Raw genomic sequence first — 15,953 nt, forward strand, 5'->3', positions numbered from 1 at the left:
TAAGCTGCCTGGTCTGGCTGGTGTACGACAGCATTCCCAATTGTGACGAGGAGCAGATGTAGCACCCTGTTCGAATGTAATAGAGAGCTGCTCACTGTACCGTGGATAACGTGGTCCCTTTCCACATGTGCTTTCTGCTTCGGAGAAGTCCTTGCCTGCGAAAGGGTGTAATAAACTCTCTGTTTTGTCACCATTGGTTACAGTACTTTAAATAACTCAGATTAGTTTGGGCTAAGCAGGATTGAAAAATATTATTTTCCTTGCCTGTGGGAGTAAATCATGAAAGATTTATTTTTAATCGCTCACTTGCCCTCTTTGCTGAAACTCAGTTTTGTGTTCTTGTTCTTCTCCTTCTTCTTTCCTTTGGAAATGCTATTTTCCACCTGATATTAGAGTGAAATAGTTTGCAGATTGAGTTGTTTAATCCGAACAAATATGACTTCTTTGGCTCTCTTGATTGTTCTGACCCCATCTGTGCAGGAGAATTGACTACCTTGGCTTTCTTGGGCACACTGGGGAGACATAAGCATGACTTGGGAGTCCAGAGTCATTTTAAAATACTAACTCCATTGTTGGCTGTCCATAGTAAACTGGGAGAATCATTCAACCTCTCTGAGCCTTAGTTTCTTAATATTTCTAAAGCAAATTACACAGAACACAAATAATCTAATATGCTATTTGACCCAGAGTAGGAATATAATATATACTACTTTCTAGTCCCACGCCCTCACCTAGGTCTTTTTGTCGTTATTGTTTGCTGTTGTTGTCATAGTCTAGCAACTGGATAATTGCTGATTTTCATGACTGTGATACAATTTTATGAAGAGATACACTTCTAAGCATCTCAGCATTCTTATCAGATGCTACACTCCCTACCCAACCCCACCTTTGACCCCCACCCCACCATTCTAGCAAAATGTGAAACAAATAGCTACTTTTTTGCATAGTTTTCTTACAAAGGGAGAATGAGGACTACAAAGTAGTTAAATTTGAGGCTACAGACAGGAAATGAACAGGTGGGAGTAAGACCTGAAATTCTTACTTTCCATGGTGCTATGATAAGCATTATTAGATCATGTTCTCTGCTCAGAATGTCTTATCACCTATTTTGTGTAAGTATCCATAGAGATGGTTTGACATATTGTTTTGTTAATTAAAAAAATCTCACAAAATTTTAGGCTGCTATTATTTTTTAGTGTACAGTATGTTGTGCTCCAACACAGAAATTTAAAAAAAGCAACCTTTAAACAGGCCTCCAAATCTATTAAAACCTAACACCTGACGTGAGCCCTTCTCAATCTTAAATTCCAAAGTGAAGTTTCATTTAATGTCATTATCAGCTGCTTTAGCACAATATAGACACATTCTCTGACTAGTGATCATTTTTGGTCTTTACAAATCCTGATTTTTAAAAAAGTGTGCTTCTTTATAATTTTGGATGTAAAGTCATCTGAACAATAACTACAAAAACCCCTCCAGTTAGCTTCCCGCTGCTGCATACATAATATCCCAATTTTCTGACAAGTAAACATAAAGTATATGATGAACTTGACCAGCATTTTGATAAACACTGTTGAATATAATGACGTATCTTCACAATTTCTTTCTTTTCTGTTGTTACTAAGCCTCTCCAGTAAATAAATAAACCACATTAGTCAGTATTAAGAAGACATTCTCTCATTCATTAACTGGAATTTGTATATTGAACTTAGGTGATTTAATTTTTGAAAATTGTCTTGCTAAAAGTTTCTTATGTAATGTTCTTCCTATGATATTCCCTCTTAATTTTTTACTTAATGCTATGGAAATAAAAATACCTCTTTAGATCTTTACTCCAGTCCATATCTGTTATGGCTTCAATTGTGTCCTCTGAAATTCCTATGTTGAAATCCTAACTCAGTACGTCAGAATGTGACTGTGTGTGGAGACAGGATCTACAAGACATAATTAAGGTGAAATTAGGCCATGAAAGTAGGCCCTAATAGAATATAACTGGTGCCCTTACAGGAACAGGAGATTAGGTCAGAGACACACACAGAAAAAAAAAATATGAAGGCACCAGGAAAAACCTGCCATCTACAAGCTGAAGAGAGAGGCCTCGGAGGAAATCAACCCTGCTGACACCTTGGTCTTGAACTTCTAGCCTCCAAAGTTGTGAGAAATAAATTTCTGGCGTTTAAACCACCCAGTCTGTGGTACTGGGTCTGTGCTTGCGGCAGCCCTAGCTAACTAATACAACATCTTACATTTGGTAATAATGTCTGATGGAGCAAGAATTTCCCATATGAATCTTCTTTTCTGCCAAAGTTCCCCTTAATTCTTTTTTTTTTTTATAATACCACCAAAGTGTGACTGACAAACTTTCTGTGCACAAGTATATTAAAAAATTTCTCTTACAAATATTCTGTAATTCAGACTTGAAACAAATCAAATTAACCTTTTCCCTCAGTTGTAATGAGTTAATGAGATCTTACTGAATGACCCATCACTGAAATAATTTTTACAAAATTGGCTTTAGGACAACATCTTCCAAATTGAATCAATTCTTAAGTCTTATTGCCTTTGCTACCTTTCTCATAAAATACAGATTTTTTTTTACCTCATTTTCCCTTCCAATTCTCATTACCTTGACACAAACACTAATGTCTCTTCTGGCCTCATACAGTAACTTCCCAAATGTGCTCACCTACAGACTTTCTCTACCTCCAAAATATTTATTACATAGACTCCAGAGTTATAATTATGACCACAATTTTTCATGCAAAATGCTTCAATAGTTTCACATTATCTACAGAATAAAATCCAAACTCCCTTCACAAGGCAATAGCACATGCTTCATGAGGTAGGCCCTGCATACTCGGTCTGCTTTGTGTCTATTTCCAACCTCCCAAGCTCAACCCTTGTTTTACTCACTAATACTTATTACCCGCAGCTCCTACAATGTGTTGGGCTTTTTAAAAATGTCCGTATATCTTTGCATATGTTATTTTTACCGCCTGTAATGTTTCCCCAATATCCTCCGACCAACTTCTTATCCTCCAAGTTTTAGCTCAAATAATATCTCATCTCTTGGTGAATTCAGATGGGCCTCCTGTGCTCCCATGACATACTGTTTATAGTGCCTTGTCCACCTCCACACTAGATCAATGTATTTCCATATCTGTCTACTCGGTTTCCAGTACCATGCCTTCATGGTGAAGTGACCCAATACCTATTAAGGGAATACAACAACGAAGTGGGTTATGGCATCACAAAATTGCTCTAAAGTGTTCAAGAAAGTGAACACTTGTATTTACCACAAAGCCTTTATGGAAATGACCATAAAGGAAGATCATTCCAACAGGGTCAATTTTCTCAACAGGAATGATGTAATTTGGGGTTGTATTACAAGCAAGAGAATAATACCAAGCAGGGGCACCTGGGTGGCTGTCAGTTAAGCGTCTGCCTTTGGCTCAGGTCATGATCCCAGAATCTTGGGATAGAGCCCCATTTAGGGTTCCCTGCTTAGCGGGGAGCCTGCTTCTCCCTCTCCCTCTGCCCCTCCCCCTGCTTGTGTTCTCGCTCTCTCAAATAAAGAAATAAAATCTTAAAAAAAAAAAAAAAGGAACAATACCAAGCAAATTGTAGTTTTGACAACATGGGCAAAGCAAAGACATGACAATTATAAATGGATATAATTAATATATTATGCTCTAAATTCAATAAGACGTATATACATGTTCTAGATATATTTGTCTAATGTAATGCGAAGTAAATATAACTACTGAATAATAAATTTGATATTTATTAATTCTGTTGAATCTTCTAAAACAGATTTACATCTTCTTTGAAAACATATAACAGCAGTATCATTAAAATAAAATTCTATAATTATATACTTGAAGTAAACTTGAAAGCATTACTAAGCATTAAAAAACATTTAATGGCAAATGTCATTCTTTTGTCCTTATAATAATTTATTTTGGAATCAGTGTGGAGTGGGCCTAGATCTCTTTGAAAAGTTTCTGAATTTACATACACAGCTGGTGGGGATGTAAATTAGAAAACATATCTGAAAGCAATTTAGCTTTATGTTTTTAGATTTTTCAAATTGTTCATAGTGTTTGAACTGGTATTTTCAATTCTGGAAGCTAATCTAAAACAAATCAGACATTTACAAAGATCAGAGCTGAAATAAATGACATAGAGACTGAAAGGAAAATAGAAAAGATCAATGAAACTAAAAGCTGTTTTTTTTAAATATAAACAAAACTGACAAACCTTTAGCTAGATTCACTAAGAACAAAAGACAGACGACTTAAATAAATAAAAGTAGAATTGAAAGAGGAGATATTAGAACTGATAATATAGAGAAATATAAAGAATCATAAGAGACTACTCTGAAAAATTATACACCAACAATTCGGGACTACCTAGACAAATAGCTAAGTTCCTAAAAACATACAACCTACCAAAACTGAATTATGAATAGAAAATCTGAATAGACTGATTACTAGTAAGAGATTGAATCAGTAATCAGAAGCCTCCTAACAAACAAAAGTCTAGAACCAGATGGCTTCACTGGTGCTTTCTACCAAACATTTAAAGAAAAATGGAAAACAATTCTTCTCAAACTCTTCCCAGAAAATAGAAGAGGAGAAGGAATCACTTCTAAATCCATTTTTTTTTTTTTGAGGCAGGCATTGACCTGATACCAAAATCAGGCAAAAATGCTGCAAGGAAGAAAAGAAAATTACAGACTGATATTTCCGATGAACACAGATGCAAAAATCCTCAACAAAATATTAGCAAACTGAATTCAACAATACATTAAAAAAGTCATACACCATGTTCGAGTGGGATTTATTCCAGGGATGCAAGAATGTTTCAACATCTGTAAATCAGTCAATGTGATACACCACATTAACAAAGCGAAGGATAAAAATCATATGATCATCTCCATGGATGTAGAAAAAGCATTTGGCAAAATTCTACATCCCCTTATGATAAAAACTCTGAATAAAGTGGGTATACTGCAAATGTTCCTCAACAGAATAAAGGTCCTATATGATAAGCCCACAGCTAACATCGCACTCAATGGTGAAAAAGTGAAAGCTTTTCCTCTATGATCGGGAACAAGATGAGGACGGCCACTCTCACCACTTTTATTCGACAAAGTACTGAAATCTTTGTCAAAGTAATTAGGCAAGAAATAAAAGGTATGAAAATTGGAAAAGAAGAAGTAGAACTATCACTATATGCAAATGACATGATATTATATATAGAAAATCCTAAACATTCCACCAAAAAACTATTAGAACTAATGAAACAAAGTCAGTAAAGTTGTAGAACACAAAATCAATATATAAAATTTGTTTCTACAAACTAATAGCAACCTATTAGAGAGAGAAATTAAGAAAACAGACCGATTTACAATTGTATCAAAAAGGATAAAACATCTAGGAATAAGTTTAACCAAGGAGGTGAAAGACCTATACACTGAAAACTGTAATACACTGATGAAAGAAATTGAAGATGACAAAAATAAATAGAAAGGTATTCCGTTCTCATGGATTGGAGGAATTAATACTATTAAAAACATTCATACTACCCAAAGCAATCTAAGATTCAGTGTAATCGCTATTAAAATTCTAATGGCCCTTTTCACAGAAACAGGACCAAGAACTCTAAAATTTGTATGGCACCACAAAAGACTCCAAATAGCCCCAAGCAACCTTGAGAAAGAAGAACAATGCTGGGGGCATCGTGTTTCCTGACTTAAAACTATATTTTAAAGCAATTTCAAAAAACATGGTATTGGCTTAAAAACAGGCACATGGATCAGTGGAACAAAGTAGCAGTCCAGAAATAAACCCATGCATTATATAGTCAATTAATATGTGACAAAGGAGCGAAGAATACATAACTGGAAGGGCCGTCTCTTTAATAAATGGTGTTAGGGTAACTAGACAGCCACATGAAAAGGAATAAAGCTGGACCATTATCTTATACCATACACAAAAATTAACTTAAAATGCATTGAAAACTTGAACATAAGACCTAAAACCATAAAATTCCTAGAAGAAAACACAGCTTCTTTTTTACATTGGTCTTGGTGATGATTTTTTGGATTTTGATACCAAAAGCAAAGGCAACAAAAGCAAAAATAAACAAATGGGACTACATCAAACTGAAAAGCTTCTGCATGGCAAAGGAAGCCATCAACAAAGTGAAAAGGCAACCTACTAAATGGGAGAAAATATTTGCAGATCATATATCTGATAAGGTGTTAATAATCAAAATATATAAAGAACTCATACAACTTAATAGCAAAAAACCAAACAATCCATTAAAAAATCACAAAAGATGTAAGTACATATTTTTCCAAGGAAGACCTGCACACGGACCACAAGTACATGAAAAAGTGCTCAACATTACTCATCATCAGGTAAATGCAAATCAAAACCACACTGAGATACTGTTAGAATGACTAGTATCCAAAAGACAAGCAATAGCAAGTGTTGGTGAGGATGTGGAGAAAAAGGGAAGCCTTGTACACTCTTGGTAGGAGTATAAATGGTGTAGCCACTATGGAAAATATTATGGAGGTTTCTAAAAAAATTAAAAATAGAACTACTATATGATCCAGCAATTCCACTTCTAGATATTTATTCAAAGAAAATGAGAACACTAACTCAAAAAGGTATATGCCCCCCTGTGCTCATTGCAGCATTATTTACAATAGCCAACACATGGAAGCAAACTAAGTGTCCATTAATGGATAAATGATTAAAGAAAATGTGGTATATATACACAATGGAATATCATTCAGCCATATAAAAGAATGAAATCTTGCCATTTGTGACAACATGAATGGACCTTGAGGGAATTCTGCTAAGTGAAAGAAGTTAAACAGAGCAAGACAAGTATGAACTCACATATATGTAGAATCTAAAAACAAAAAACAAAACCAAAGATACAGAGAAAAATTGGTGGTTCTCAAAGGCAGGGGTGGGGGGCTGGGCAAAATGGGTGAGGGTGGTCAAAATGTACAAATGTCCAGGTATGAAATAAATAAGTTCTGGGGACGTAATATACATCATGGTGACTAAAGTTAATAATGCTGTATCGCATATTTTTAAATTGCTAAGAGAATAGATCTTAAAAGTTCTCATCACAAGGAAAAAAAATCTTTGTAACCATGTGGCTAGTTAAATAGACTTAATGTGGCAATCATTTCATGATATATATGAATATCAAACTATTATATTGTACACTTGAAACTAATATGATGTTACATGTCAACTATATCTCAATTAAAAAAAAAAACCCAAAATATGCTGGGAAAAAAACCAAAAAATTCTTCAAAATATTAATGGTGACTATTACTGAACTGTGAATTTTTAAAAATTTTTGTTTGCCTTTTCCAAATTATATATACTATTTTTATAATTGGAGATTTGTTAACTTCCAAAGTTATCCCATTGGTCTTAGCATTTTCTTAGAGTTCTAGAGATATAACAAGTAGTTATTGTTGCCGATAGACATGTCTCTCTCCACTGAAAAATGATTTTTAGAAGATCTCATTATCTTCCCATTTCCTCAGTTTATTTCAAATTAAGATAGCGTTTACTTGTGTGGATACCTCTTGGTTTTATGGAGGGTACTCTACTTCATGAAAACAACAGTGGCCATTATCCTAAATAACCCTAAGCCATTAAGAAAAACCTTTAAAATGCACCTTCAGAACATCTTGGCAACTTGCTAAAATGGTACGTAAAGAAAGGAAAAATTGGAGATGGTCTATACTGTATATTTGCTAACGAGCCTTTCCTCTAAGTCTGGTAATAAAAAGTCATGTTTCTATCCCAGATAGCAATAATAGAGAGGCTTCCTTGAGAAGGCTGGTGACAGTATGTATATGCCAACAGTATGTATATGCCAACTATCCATTCTTTCCTATGTCTCATATTTACTGTTCATTCCTGATCTTCCTCTGGGTGGTTTTTATTTGTAAAGCACATATATGTGCTTTTATTTTAATTCCTTGCTCTTGTTTTCATGCTTAGTTTCCAATGGCACAGTCCTTATTTCAGTCAGGAATATTTAACTATATCCTCTGGGAATAAATTCATATTTGCTCCTCCAGCAGTCCCACGGAGGTTTTTTGAGTAAATGACTTACTAAAAATATCCCATTCTTTTCTGAATCATTTTGAATGATCATTTCTAAAGTAAGCATCTCCTTTTAGCCTGGAAACACTGACACAGACAGATGCTCCACTGTTTCCAGTCATTTTGAACACCAAACGGAAGGAGCAAATAAATCCAGTTCTTTATTATCTGAGGACCTTATGGATTTATAGGACCAAAACGATGAAGAGAAATGCTTTAATGCTTTCATGTTCTTTCCATTCCCCTCCTAAGTTTTAACTTTGGCCATTTGCTTTTCCAAACCCGCTGCCAAGTCTTCATACTGCTGAAATAACCTGCAGCTCAGCGTAAACACGCTAGCACTACTGGAAGGAGGAGGTGGTGACCGGGGAGACCTGGCTGCAGGGCTCACTCAAGACCTGCAGGGCTCACTCAAGACCTCCTGTCTGTATGGGCAGCTTCCCAAGCTCCAGGACAGAGGCCTTATCCTGTACCAGTCCAGTGCCATCCTGCAGCACCTGGGCTGCACCCTTGGGCTGTTTGGGAAGGACCAGCGGGGAGGTGGCCCTGGTAGATGCGGTGAATGAGGGTGTGGGGAACCTCTGCGGCAGATACATCATATCATCTACACCAACTATGAGGCAGGCAAGGAGGGGTATGTGAAGGCACCAGCAGGGCACCTGAAGACGTCTGAGACCCTGCTGTCCCAGAACCAGGGGGGCCAGGCCTTCATCGTGGGCCACCAGATCTCCTCCGCAGACTACAACCTGCTGGACTTGCTGCTGATTCACCAGGTCCTGTCCTCCACCCCCTCTTCCTGCCAGGATTCCTTCCCCCTGCTCTCTGCCTACTTGGCGCACCTCAGCTCCTGGCCCAAGCTCAAGGCCTTCCTGGCCTCCCCCCGAGGCGGTGAACCTCCCCATCAACAGCAAACAGAAGCAGTGAGAGCCTGTGGCACTGTGGGCAGGAGGCCGGGGCTGCCTGCCTTCTTTTCCCCAGGACCAATAAAATTTCCGAGAGAGAAAAAATAATAATAATAATAAATAAAAGCATAGTGTTTTTCTCAAAGAAAAATTACTACCTAACCATTTCCCCAGATACCAGTGTGACACATGAACTGACTGATGGAGGAGGTGGCCTTGCTAGGACCAAGAGTTCAAATATTTTAAAGGAAATTCTAGTAGCAGAAAAGAGATGTTAACTGGCATATGTGCCATTGGAAAATTTCCTAGGTATTTTGTTTTAGAGAAAAATTTGTTTGCAGGAACTATTTCCTGAATTCAGAGACAACACATCACTAATGAATGACACACAAGGAATATAGCTCATTACTAATGAGATTATTTGAAGATATTCTTAACAACTGCTCAGTGAGAATCAAATATAAGCATATGATTCTTGAAATGCCAGAAGGATCATTTGAGCATTGACCATTTTACAGGTTCTCATGAATGGTTAAGGAGAACATGAGAAAAATGTATTTAAATTCTTTGTATATGATCATGGGGTGAGTACGGTAGAATATGTGGAAATATCAAAACTTTCAGGACAGAAAGCCACAGTTTTCTAATCTATGAAATACATATAATAATTCCTATCTTGGAACTACTTGTGGATTAAATGTAAAAATATATTTGTAAGTGGTTCATCATGGGAATGATACACTGGAACTAGGATGAGACATTTAAAGATGGCTGAATATTGGGAAATTGCTTTCACCCCACTGGGTAACATACCCAAATGACTGACAATTAAGATTTTGGAAATGAGAACTGGGACATAGTCTTACTGGCTACTGTGATGTGATATATTGCTTTGTCATGAAGAATAGCCAATAGAGGGGTGCCTGGGTGGCTTAGTCGTTAAGCATCTGCCTTCGGCTCAGGTCATGATTCCAGGGTCCTGGGATCGAGCCCCGCATCGGGCTGCCTGCTCCACGGGAAGCCTGCTTCTCCCTCTCCCACTTCCCCTGCTTGTGTTCCCTCTCTCGTTGTGTCTCTCTCCATCAAATAAATAAATAAAATCTTAAAAAAAAAAAAGAATAGTCAATAGACTGTTGCAGAGGTAGGAGAGAAAATAAGAATGAAGATGGTCAAATTGAATGAGTAGGTTGAAGTGTTAAAGGTGCTGAGAGAGATGAGGAAACCAAGCATGACTTGATAAAGAAGAAAATTGCCTGAATACCAGGTAATAACTATCTGATCTCGACTAAAGAAAAGGATGAACGATAACAAGCAAAGCTAATTATAGAAGGTGATCTGTTATGATAGGAATTTGCGGAAGTGTATAACATAGCTCCCTGCTTGAAAATACTCACTTACTTGTCCTCAGGATTCATATTTGATTCCTATTGCTGGTCACATTTCTTAGCCCCTAGAATATACTAAATAAATGTTCTTAAAGAATGAATGAGTGTCTTAGGTTGGGCTCCCCAGCAGAAACAGACTCTCAAATAAGTATTCAAGTGCAAGTAGTTTATTTGGAAAGTAATCCCAAGAAGCCTCAGTAGAAGAGTGGAGAAGTAAGACCAAAAAAAAAAGGGGGAAGGATTCTCAAAAAGAGCATGTTAGTGAGCAAGTGACCACTGTGGGCTACTGGGGCTCATTTCTACTAGCTTTCTCTGAGAGATGTTGTAGAACCCCCATTCTGATTGGTTGAGGGCTGCTGCTGAGGGCATCCACTCTCTATTACCTTCCTTCTGAGCATGCTCCTATGGCAGAGAAAGCCCTCAGACAGAGGTTCCAAGGTGCTTCTGGAAAGAAACTGTAGGCGGTATAATGGTGATTACTGAACGACAAGGAACAGGGCACAGATAGTGTCTGCTCCAATGAGGGAATGAGTAATGAATGACTTACAGCTTCCTTCCCTTGGATCTGTAGGTCATTTCAGTCTTCAAATGACCAAGAGTGAAATGCCAGTGCCTAAATAACCATCAAGCCATATTAATGAACATTTTCTTTATCATCATACTTAACTTCTGGGAGAAAGCATATTTTATAGGAAAAGGAACACCAGAGGGGAGAAGTCACTGATGAAGTGTATATAGAATGGGTGGTAAAGAGTCCTCGAAAATAAATTTGTGACAGCAGTGTTGCCTAGGTCAGGCCATTTTTATGAAGATTCTGATAATAGTTACTCTATATGATAGGATAAATGTAATTGCATCCTGGAGAAACTGTGAAGCATGTAAACTTCATCCCTCCCTCCCCCCTTCCCCCCTTCCTCCCTCTTTTCCTTCTTTCCTCCCTTCCAAAATAGATATAAATATTAAAATAGTTTTCCTCATCTTCTTGTAGGATTTAAGAATTCAGACGATAGTGATACAAAATAGAATCCTCCAATTTACAGAAAATTTATGTTTGCTCCCTTTCTAATTAGGGTACTTAGAAAAGTTTCTAGGATTTTGAACATTCAACCCAATTCTATACTTGTCTGACCTTAATAGGAGCCTAAGGCAAGCACAGAAGTCAGAGTTTGGCCCAATATACTCACCCAGAAGAATTAACTGTCAAATATATTTCATTTACTAGATTGCAAATTTTTAATGTCCACATTCACTCTTTTCCACAAAAGTTCAAGAGTAGTTATATTTAAGCAGGACTACATCCTCATGAGACGTCCCAATTTGTGTTATTAGCCAGTTCAAACTTCGAAGAATTAACAGTTTGGAACTGAGCATTTTATTGCTGCCTGCTTTTTACTTGTCTCTGTTTGGTAATGTAAAATATGGACTATATCCTGTTATCAAGCTCAAACACCGAACATTTTATTCACTGGCTATTCAAAAAAAGGTGGGATTTTAAATATACCTGAATTATGTGGATAATTTTTTATTGCATTTTAATTAGACATAGCCTTAGGAAAAGTTGTGAAAACATTCTTACATATTCTTCTGGATGTCAGTTGCCTAGGGTAGTTCAAATTTTAGATTTTTCCCCTTCAGTTTTTCTTTTCTTTTGATGCTTAGAAATAAATACAGTATTTACTCTTTGTCAAAATTACAAAATAGAGTATTTCTCAATGATTTTTCCTTTGAACCACTTTATCCACAGAACTCTGAATTTAATATGTAATCACTACATTTTTCTGTAGATACTTTTCCATTTAAATATCTAGTTTAAATATTTTTCCATTTTATTCTATTAAATATTTTACATTTGAATATTTAAATTTAAATTTCTTCTATTAAAAAATGAAGTGATCCTAACTGCTCACTTTGAATCTCAGATTGATGAAAAATCATTGTTCTCAATCTTTTTATAGATTTATTATAATGACTATTATTAGCACATAAACCTTTGTGGTATCAGGGCCAAAAGGAGATAGCACACTCACTAACAGTAGGTATAATTATGGTGTGTGCTTATAGAACATCTGAAAAAAGCAGCTATGGCTGTGTTCTTAAAGATCAGAACTCAGCCATAGAAACATGAAGAAATATTATTCAATGTATAAGAATAATTACTAATACTTTGTGTTATTTTGTACTTCCTTAATTTATAACTATTAGATCATTAAAAATAATATTTGAGTGTTTGAAGATCATTGTTACTTACAAAGAAACTTACAAGATACAGAAACTACAGAAGAGTGTTTTGGTAGAGGATGTGGTTAGCGACTATAAGAAAAAAAGTCAATTAATGATAAGACATTGCAAGCCATTATCTTATCTCAATATTTGTTTTTTTCGAAGTGAAATAAATCCTATGAGATCCTAACATCTGTATATATAAAATTCAATAAAACAAACTGAGCATGCTCATATAGAGATATTGTATAGGGAGATGTTTTGTGATAATTACCTTTTTTAAAGCTCAGTACATTTTAGGGAGCCACTGAAATAAATTTCAATTTTTTTTTTTAAAGATTTTATTTATTTATTGGAGAGAGAGTGAGAGAGAGCATGAGAGGGGAAAGGGTCAGAGGGAGAAGCAGACTCCCCACCGAGCGGGGAGCCCGACACGGGGCTCGATCCCGGGACTCCAGGATCATGACCTGAGCCGAAGGCAGTCGCTTAACCAACTGAGCCACCAGGCGCCCCGAAATAAATTTCAATTCTTAATGAAAAGTTTTCCCATTACCCAGTTTGGACCATCTTGAAATTGGAGCCCTAATTGAATGTGGATAGTATTTTTAAATTTTCCATCCTTTATATTTTACAAGTATTTTTTGATAAACAAATGTATGTGCCTGATCAAAAATTTAAATTATTCAAAGACATTAGTATAATGAAATTGACTTTCTGTCCTGTCTCCTTGTCCCATAACTTCCTCCCAGAGGCAACTAATATTAATTTCTATGTGTCTTCCAGTAATATCTATACTTCCACAATAATATAAGCAAAATTTCATGATCTGTTATATATAAACAACTATATATATCTTTGGATTAACATATTATATACACAGGGCGCCTGGGTGGCTCAGTCGTTAAGTGTCTGCCTTCGGCTCAGGTCATGATCCCAGGATCCTGGGATCGAGCCCCACATTGGGCTCCCTGCTCAGCAGGAAGCCTGCTTCTCCCTCTCCTACTCCCCCTGCTTGTGTTCCCGCTCTCGTTGTGTCTCTCTCTGTCAGATAAATAAATAAAATCTTTAAAAAAAAACAAAACAGAAACAAAAACATATTATATACACAGCTTGGTGAGTTACTCAGTATGTTAGATATTATTTCATTTACAACGTAAGTTACAATTCTAACTCAGTTTTTAAATTATTTTTATATTACATTAGGAGGATATGATTTATTTTGTGTGTTGGGTACCCTATTGTCAGACATTTGAGTCATTTCCATTCTCTTCACCAATGAACATTTACAGCAATCAACATTTTTTTTACCTATGTCTTTGTATTCAGATAGATGTGTTTCAATAGAATAAATTCCTAAATGCAGAGCTGCTGCTTTTAATTTTTTTTTTTTTTAAAGATTTTATTTATTTATTTGACAGAGAGAGGTAGAGGCACAGCGAGAGAGGGAACACAAGCAGGGGGAGTAGGAAAGAGAGAAGCAGGCTTCCCACCGAGTAGGGAGCCCGATGCGGGGCTCGATCCCAGGACCCCGGGATCATGACCGGAGCTGAAGGCAGTCGCCCAACCAACTGAGCCACCCAGGTGCCCCTGCTTTTAATTTTTATAGATATTAATTTTAATAGTAATTAACCAAGTTCCCTTCACATAGTTTTTTTATCAAGTGATATTTTAAACTGGAAAAGTAATTAAAAGCCTATTATTTTGGCTCTCAAAATTAAGTGTCTATACCACTCATTTGTCACTTAGCCTAGGTGATTTTATATTTATTTCTCTAAAATAGATGTAAAAGTTCCTAATGGCTGCTATAGTATCTTCCGTATTTTGCTATTCTTACTGCTAAGCAATAAGGCCCATTTAAAACTCCTCTAACTGATAACTAATAAATCCATCATCTCAGTTTTGCTTTAGTATCAATTGGCTCTTAATATTAGTAAGTTACTGCAAAATCCTACCTTTGAATAGAACTGGAAAATGAAGAAATAATACAAATAGTCATGTTTTATATGGTGTCACACGTGTTGTTGCTTTTACATTATTATTTATTAATTTTTTAAAAGGTCATATCTGTGCATCAAATCACAAGGAATAGATAGATCTTTTTTCTTCATCCATCCCTTGGGCACAGCCGGTCCTGAGCACCTTGCTCTAGAATGTTGCAACAGGAATTTCAAACATCAAAACAAAAACATAAGGAGGAAATCCCCATCCTGTGATATATGGGGGCTGGTTACCTCCTTTACAAATAGGAAGATTAAATTACTACCAAAAAAATCCTGATTTTTAGATTGCCTGTGCTAGACAGTTGTAAGCATAGCACTGAAATAACACTGAAGATACTGCAGGATCCTGTGGAGAGGTGTCTCTAACACCTGAACTATATACTGGGCAGGCAAGTTGGTTATAAGTGCAGTAATACCCTTGGATGACGACAAAAGGAAAGAAAAAGTATCGAGTTTCACAAATTGTTTGTACTCCAATATATTTTCTCAGTTGTAGGTCCTCAGCTATTTTACTGAGTGGAAAGTTTTGAGTTGAAGAGTTTCAAGAAGAATCATGGTGCATTTTTTTAATGTCTCAGGAAACACTTTTTATGGTAACTTAGTCTATGAACAAACTCACATTTTTAGGCATTAAAATATTCTTTTCGTTATGTAATATTTTATACAAAAACACCTCAGATGTGTTATAAGATGTGACTATTTTAACAAATATTAGATTTGTATCAACCAGTTACATGCTGTATTTTGTGAATCATTAACTTTTTTAAAAGATGTTCTATTTTGAGCCATCGTAGAGGTACATTCCTGTTTTTGTGACCAACAAACAAACAAACTTAAACAACTATCAGGAATATGTCTTATTTTAGTGTTTTGTTTCAGTGTGAATTACCATTACTGTATTTGTTTAATGTAAAGTTGGAAAGAGCATTCGGTGCAGTTTTCAACAAAAATAATACAAATTCTTGATAAAAAAACAAAAATGTTGAAGACTGTTACTTGAACAGCTTTGATTCTTTTTACTTTTATTATTTATTTTTTGGTTATTTATGCCTCTTAGAGATATGGATTTATTTTTCTTCTCTAGGATTTATTTGCTTTTTCAGTTTGTGTTGTTACCATTCTCTCTAATACAGACATTAAAAAAACATATCCCATCAGAATGGTATTGTAATTTGAGTACAAGTGGATAGACAGATGGGCAAATGATGAGTACTGTGAAATAAACCTAAAAATATAAATGCAGCTTTGTTTGCAATGACAGCTAATGCAACTACTTTTAAATATGAAGGCCCC

At 35.9% G+C, this 15,953-nt stretch overlaps 1 long non-coding RNA gene and 1 pseudogene across 1 annotated transcript in view; one reads left to right on the forward strand and one right to left on the reverse strand.

The window, feature by feature from the left end:
- Positions 1-15,953, reverse strand: part of LOC145722659 (uncharacterized) — a 139,887-nt gene that overhangs the window by 72,061 nt on the left and 51,873 nt on the right. The window contains exon 3 of the long non-coding RNA XR_014147095.1: positions 1,818-1,934. This is a non-coding gene — a long non-coding RNA (uncharacterized LOC145722659). The remainder of the gene's footprint in view (positions 1-1,817; positions 1,935-15,953) is intronic.
- LOC102732631 (glutathione S-transferase P pseudogene) lies at positions 5,120-9,220 on the forward strand (annotated as a pseudogene).

Source organism: Leptonychotes weddellii, chromosome 7 (genome assembly GCF_054177405.1).
Source record: "Leptonychotes weddellii isolate Sample4059 chromosome 7, ASM5417740v2, whole genome shotgun sequence".
Lineage (NCBI taxonomy): Eukaryota > Metazoa > Chordata > Mammalia > Carnivora > Phocidae > Leptonychotes > Leptonychotes weddellii.